Below are 7,867 nucleotides of genomic sequence, written 5' to 3' on the forward strand. Positions count from 1 at the left end.
TTCCATAATTAGTAATGTAGAGGGCCACTGTTAGAGAGCCAAGTTTATCTTTTACATAATAGGCTTTTTCTTTTTTTTACATAAATTTCACTTTATTTAAAACATATGAACGAGGGTATTTCAGATCACACTAAACACAATAAATATATAACTTGCTTTGTTAAAAATCTGCAGTATACCTTCAAGGAAAGGCTAAACTTCCAATGCCAACTATATATGAGACAAAATTAAATATTTACAATAATCAGTTTCCTAAAAGTGGTATTTTTAATACCTATAAGAGAAAACTCATTCTAGTGCTTTGTTTCCATCGAAACGTCTATACATTCCTTTATTCACAGAACCAGGTGCTTCTGTTACTAAAAATACATATCCAAAGCTTTTATATCCTTCTAAATAGATTTAACATTTTAGCTCTTTGGGGGAGGAACAGGGAAGTCCAGACAACACAGACCATCTTAAATTATTAGAGATGATTGGCTTGATAACACACCCTGTTTCAACTCAGATGGGAAATTCGATGAACATGTTAATGAAAAAAAAAAAAATCCCAGTTCACATGTCTAAGGTAAGTCATCCTTCTCTACATGAGCGTTTGCGTGGGTCGAGGAGCATCCATTACAGCAAACTTCCGGTGATCCAGACCTTGATACCACGCTCCACTTCTGATTTGTACATTCTCTTCCAACTTGATATGGCTTAGATTCTTCAGGGGTTATATTTAGTACATTGATTGAACTATGTTCAGATACACAGGCACGTGTCTGGCAAAAGTCGGAAGTAGAAGGAGAAGCAGGAAGAGATTTAATAAGTTTAGACTTGCTAAGTGGAGACCCAGTAGGCACACCGTGAGGTTTCTTTTGCCGTGGCCTCGAGTGTACTGTAGGGTTGTCCCAATCCGAACTTCCTGAGAACGCACTGAAAAGTTTCACATTTTCTGAGCTCTGGTGGTCCTAGGTAGTCATATTTAAAAACTGTTGATTTACCCAACTGGCTCTTTCTTCTTCAAATGCCTTTCTCTCCAATCCTAGGCGAATAGCTGCTTCTGTAAAGCTTAGTCTTTCTTTCTCGAAATTCTTCTTTTGCTCTTTAAATAGGGACCGTTCTTCTTTGAGGCGTTCCTTTTCTTCCAACAAGTAACAGTCTTGTAGCAGTGAAGTGGTGTCATCATCACATGCAGTAGCGAGCTGCTGCTGTAAAAGTTGCTGCCGAGTTTTAATAATTTCTTTACGCTGTTGAATTTCTAACTCAAGTTTTTCAGTTTCTTGTTCGTGGTCTTGTCGTGAGATTACATCTTCATCATTAAAACCTTCTAGGTGTACCTTTGAAACTTGGTTATCAAGTTTTTCTACGTGACTTTTCAAAATTCTCTACTGTTTTCTGATGCTATTGGTAAGCTGCTCTCTCACAGTTGCACAGGAAAGGTGAAACGTACTCTCTCTATTCAGTTCCCCAGCATCTTCAGTATCAGGGATAACAGTTCCTGTACTATCATCTGCTCTTTCTCTAGGTTTCTGCTTTTGGGGAGAAAGAAGAGAAATTATTTCCTTTTTCATTTGCTGAAAAACTTTCTTAAGCTCAGCATTTTCCATTAAGATTTGTTTCTGACAATATTCAAGAGAATTTTTTACATTTCATCTTCATTCCTGGCTTCAGTTTTACCCATCCTCCAGGAGCCTCTTTTTTCCATCAGCTCTCCCCACTTAATTTAAAACTTCCATAGCTATTTTTTTATCCTTCTTGGTCATAACAAGTTGATGTAGACGTTCCTTTAGTTTATTATATTCACGCTCTTTTCTCTTCATATCATGATTATATTGAGTAGCTTGACTTACAATGATATTTTGTGATTTCTGCACCTCATCTTTCTCATTTTTCAGTAGCTGATGCAAATTCCTGTTCTTGCATTGTAACTGTCTGTCTCTCTCCTGAAGACCAATCATTTCTGTCCTGGAGGTTTCCAGTTGTTCCTTAAGTTTTGCATAGCAGTTCTGCAGATGGTCCATATCGCTTCCCAGTTTCAGATTCTGTGTTTCCACATTTTTCTGGGCTAGAAGTTTCTTCTGCTGAGTACAAGTAGCTCATTCATACAATTTAAAACAGGAAGTATATTTAATTCTCTCTTTGTCTCTTTACCTTTGGATTCTTCATATAATGAAGGAAAACCGAAAGTAGTCAATTCCTGATCAAGATATGAAATACTTTGTTCAATATTCTGTTATGTGCAGAAGGCACTAAAAAAAAGTGCACATTTTTTGATAAAGGTATTGAAGAACATAGCACTTGCTGTGAGTATAAATTTGATGGAGACATCTTTGTTTCTGAGGTATATTGAGAGAGATGTTTGCTTTCTGAACACAGACCTCGATCTGTAACAGTCATCCAATCTCCCATAGCAATCGCCAGAGCCAGGATACCTGAGGAACCAGTTCAGCGGTGAAACATTCAGCCCAGCTGCTTTCACTCTACTCTGTAGGCATCACGGCCCCTGGGTGCGGCGGAGACGCACCGCTCGGCCGTCCTAGACCTGCTCGTGCAGCTCCGAGGGTCCGCACAGGCAGCCTACATAATAGACTTTCTTAAGGTGTGCAATTCATCCAGTGGAGACCTTGACCCAAGATATTGAACTCCTTGCTAGATTATGTTAGTGCCCCCACACAGTTCAAAGTCCTGAAGTCAGCATTCAGCTTTCATACATTCACTTATTCCTCCTGTCTTCAGTGTAGTACCTCCATCTTCAACCTGCCCATCTCACCTCCTGTACTCCACTCCAGAAATCATCTGTGTTAAAAGACTCTCCAGAGGATAGATGTTCAGAAATCTGGAGGTGTTGGGGAGAGGATCTGGGAATCTAATTCCACTCATTTCTCTTTATGCTCTTCCTTCCCTTTCACCCAAGATTTGGAGGTATCTGGTCCTGAGTCTTTTAAGGATTTTCAGAGTAAATTACTTTGGTTCTCAGCTCTCACAACCACTGGCTACAACTCAGCTTTTGGGGGTTGGTTAAATCCTTTACCATAGTTCCCTTTGCTTTCCAGCTTCCAAAATTTTGTTACTGTTGTCTCCTTTCCTCTTCTTCCTGTCCTTGTTATTTTATGTCTTTTTTTTTTTAAGTATTTTTCACTGGGGTTTTGGGAGGAAACAAAATTTGATACATGTATTCCATCCACCATCTTAAAATGGGACACCATACTTTTATTGATTTATAAAGTTAGATCATGGATCTCCTCCTGACCTGCTTTATGAGCTGAACGCTCCCAGTTTTCTTTAGTTTGATGCCTTCCATAGAAGTTTTTGTGATCTCCTGCCTCACTTGAATTGCTATTCTTTGCTATTGTGTCTTTGGGAAAGTTAATTAACTACAACTGGAACATGATATCTAGGATAAGGTCATCCATCGTTTAATACAAGTGAAGCACCAAACTAACCATTTTATTTTTGGCTATTAATGTTGCCTGCATTACCTGGAAAAAATGATTCTGTTATTAGTTATGATTCCTATCATTTTGGAGTATCTTTTAGTTGAAAAGATCTAAATATTCCTTGAACTCCCATGGACTTCAAGACTGCCAAGGCTAAGCTTTAAAATTGAGAACAATCAATTTTCCAATTCCTGCCAAGAGCAATTCTTGGGAGATGATTAAGGGTCAGCATGGCATATTAACACTGTTGATCTAAAACAAAGCTAATAATTTTCTTCCTTTACCCAATGTCCCAGTCAGTGTTCTTAAGTTAATAATGTCAGCTTCCTAAAAGGAAACTAGAGTCTTTATATTTTCCGTTTGTGAGATATAATTTAATTTGATTTTAGCAAGCAGCATTTGAATTTCCATTGCACAGGGTGGTACTAACTAAATGATTATACAAGTCATATTAAATCTCTTATATTTGGGCATTAGGAAGATGATCTGGGTACCACAATAGGATATTATACTTTAGACAGCATATTGGTTTTCTGGGTACCTTTTACAAATAACCACCAACATAGTGGCTTAAACAACTCAAATGTATTACCTCACAGTCCTGTAGGTCAGAAGTCTGACACAGGTCTCAATGGGCTAAAATCAAAGTGTCTCCAGGCTGCATTCCTTTGCAGAGGCTTTAGAGAAGAATAATTTCCTGCTCATTAGGGTTGTTGATAGAATTCAGTTTCTTGCATTTGAGGGAATGAAGTCCCCATTTTGTTGCTAGTTATAAACTGAAGGCTGTTCCCAACTTCTAGAGGCCACCACATTCCTTGGCTTGTGGCCCCCTCCTTCCATTTTCAAAGCCAGCAGCAGTGGGTCGAGTTCTCACGTTGAATCTCTCCCAACGCTTCCATCTCATCGCTCTCTGACCACAGTCGGGAAAGAGTCTCCAATTTTAAGGACGCACCTGAGTAGATTGGGTATCTCTCAATGATCCAGGATAATCTCCCCATCTTAAGGTCAATAGTCTTAATCATATCTACAAAGTCTATTTTGCCATGTAAGGTTCTGGGTGTCAAGGTATGGACATCTGTGGGCAACCACATGTACCATGTACATTAGATAACAGTTCTGTAACTAAAAATGGAATTATTTAGAATTGGCAGCTTGAAAACTCAAGGTAAAAAGGGTCTAAAAAAGTGTTCTATCATTTGCTTAAATTGTTAAATGGTGGGTTGCAGAAACACAACCAGCTTTTGACAGCATTTCTTCTCCTCCCCAAATTTGGTTATTTTATTTTTGCTTTAATCTTTATTTAATCTTTGGTTAGGATTCTTCAGAATAACAAAGACTGTACTTTTGTCCATTTGTAAATAATGACTGCATCTACCCACCCCCCACCCCTGGCAAAGTGACAGCCATTGCAATGGGGCAGATAAAAATGGGAGATTTTCTTCTTGCTATTCTTATAGCAAAACGCTGCCATTTAAATGGAAACCAAATTAAAACAGAGATACTAGATAGTTTAAGAGGCAAATGTTGCCTTTCTTTGCTATCTCTTACCCATAAACTTCAGCGTGTGATCTGTAGACAGACTGGCAATATTGTCTACTGTCTTTTATCATCCTCCCAAAAGCAGTTGATTATCTTGGAAGGGCTTCAAAAGCAATTAAGAAAATCCCTTATGTCAAGTTACGTTTCAGACAGGATAAATTAGATGTATGGGGAAATGTCCTGATAAAGTACTCGAGAAATAATGAATCTGTGTACAACTTGTAATTGCTCCTACAAAAAAGTTAGAGGCTGTTAACCTGAGACTGGACGCTCAGAGATGGTTTTTTAAATTTCTCATTACAAATGCAAATGCCTTATGAAATTGAGCCCAGAGCATTTTTAAATGTCCAAAATGTAATTCAAAACATTGTTTATTACATTTCTGTCCTGGCTCTTTACCGCATCACAAGCTTCTTTGTAAACGCTGATTTTTAAGCCAGGGGGTCTGAAAAAATGAAATGGATGGCAATGAAAAAATGGCCGATTTCACTCACTAATGTGGAACAGGTCCTAAAGGGCAGCTCTGCTCCAGAATGAAGGGTGAGGGTTAGCACCAATGCCACAAAAGGATGGTGATGGATGGTGATTGAAAAGACGTTGATTTGTTAAGTGTCCATGAGATTATTGCGTTTGGTTTCCACTTTATGCATTAAAGATAGACAGATGATCTTCAATCTTCCATAACCCCATCCCTGTGACTCCAGAACAATACAGGCTCCATGGATGGCCCATAATGAGTTAGTGGGGACAGAGATTGGTGGGTTAGGTGCTGGAGCCTGGGGATACTCTGTCAAAAATAGGTATCTAGTTAGAATACTTTTATTATCACAATGTTAGGAAATTCAAATGCAATTTCCTTCCCTGATGAACTGCTATTCCCTTCTGAGTAAAATGATTTCAACTCTTCCTAACTACTTGGATTTTATCTCCCATTTCCTAACTTTTGAAGTATGGGTGTACCCGTTGCTAATTTTCCTCCCGTGATAAACATTAGCAAGTGGGAAGTTATTAGAGGGTTATTATATAATATTCATAGACCGCTTTTATTTGTGAAAGTGTTGGAAGGTCTCTTAAATATGAACTGTTTCCAAATAACCTTGGGCTCATTTTTCATCTTGATCCAAATCCCATGGAAGCAAACCAATCATGAAGCTCTCTGAAAAGTCACTGGAAGCCCCAGGCTCAGAACCCAGCTGTGGAGCATGAACTATTAGGTTCTGTGCTGCTGGAAGCTTTGAGTAACTGAACCACAGGGACTGATGCTCATTTAGGAATCAAAGTTGGTGCTTTGTTTCCAGAAGCCTTTGCCTGAGCTGAGGAAAGTAGACTAAACCTCTCACAGGAGTTCAGATTGTATAGACTTTACTTTTTACACAGTTGCTTTTGAGATGGTTCAACAAAGTGATGTCTTTTCTGTTTAAAGAATAGGGAACAATAACAACAGCAAAGCCAGTGAAAAACAAACTGCAGGGTATTCCCATCCACAGAACAACTCTGATTTCTAAGTTTGTCTTTGTTAATGTTCTATCCATTGGCATTCGTCCATGTTCTCTCTTGGTGAGCTGTTTCCCGCTCCTATCCTCAAATACCATCGCAGGTCGAAACTGAGACCTCTGCATTATTTCTCTTGCCTTGATCTACCGTCCTCTGATTTACAGCTTTATCATACTCCTTTCTACTTCTCATCAAAGCATGTTTGTCCTGATTCTCTCCAGAGTCAGCAGCCAACATAATAATAGTATTGCTTACTAAGTGCTTTATTGGTAATAATCCTCTTATCCTCAAAATAACCCTCTTGGGTAGTTACTATTCTTGTGCTCATTTTACAAATGGAGGTAAGGGAGACAGTGATGAAAAATGATAAGCATGTTGTTTAAGTCTCACAGCTGGCAAGTGATGGAGTCAGGATTCATGCCCAGGTGATCTGGCCCCAGAGCCCCTGCTGTTCACCTCTGCTTTTCACTGGCTGTCAGAACTGGGAGAACTAATTGTTGCTTTAGTTTAGATCCTAAATGTAGATTCTGACATTTCAATGGCTGTTGGATCTAGGGCAAGTTAACTAACTTCTCTGAGCTTTAGTTTCCTCAGCAGTAAAATAGGGATATTTGTGTGAAAAAAACAGAGATAACCCCCATAAACATTCATGGCTATAGTAGGTCCTTGAGAAAATTTAGTGTTAGCTAACCCTTTCCTTTCCTTAATGTTCTCTCCTTAATGATATAATTTGCAAACGAAATCAGCTGATTTCTGATGTTGATGGGGAAAGTGGTTTACCATGTTGCCTCTCTCTTGTGGTAACATCAAGCATTGTGACTTTTCAGATTGGCGGACTTTTCAACACTTCAATCCATTTAGGCAAGGACTACATCTTCTCTGAAGTTGTACCAAGTCACATAGTCTTAGATTTACTTGTTCTCGATCTGGAAATTTTATATTACACTTACCACGTGCTCACTGCTATGTCTTCAGGAAATGTTTTTTTTTGTTTGTTTGGGTTTTTTTTTGCGATACTCGGGCCTCTCACCGTTGTGGCCTCTCCTGTTGCGGAGCACAGGCTCCGGACATGCAGGCTCAGTGGCCATGGCTCACGGGCCCAGCCGCTCCGCGGCATGTGGGATCCTCCCGGCCCGGGGCACGAACCCGTGTCCCCTGCATCGGCAGGCGGACTCTCAACCACTGCGCCACCAGGGAAGTCCTTCAGGAAATGTTTTGAAGCAGGAAATGAAGTGGAGCGGCAACCACCTGCTTGTGGGTTTGTGTCATATCATGAAGAGCTGGTGGGCTGGTCTGGTGCTCCAAGAATGGCAATGACCCATGGAAAATGCTTTGGCAGAAGTCAGCATATTCCCTGGCCATGGGACCAGCTGTTTCTAACTACACACTATGTAGTTACACTACACACTACG

The 7,867-nt window shown here is 39.7% G+C and overlaps 1 pseudogene; it reads right to left on the minus strand.

Moving 5' to 3' along the window:
- Window positions 1-206: 206 nt before the first annotated feature.
- Window positions 207-2,452, minus strand: LOC101330772 (afadin- and alpha-actinin-binding protein pseudogene; annotated as a pseudogene).
- Between the last annotated feature and the right edge of the window lie 5,415 nt (window positions 2,453-7,867).

Source organism: Tursiops truncatus, chromosome 3 (assembly GCF_011762595.2).
Source record: "Tursiops truncatus isolate mTurTru1 chromosome 3, mTurTru1.mat.Y, whole genome shotgun sequence".
In the NCBI taxonomy this organism is placed as follows: Eukaryota; Metazoa; Chordata; class Mammalia; order Artiodactyla; family Delphinidae; genus Tursiops; species Tursiops truncatus.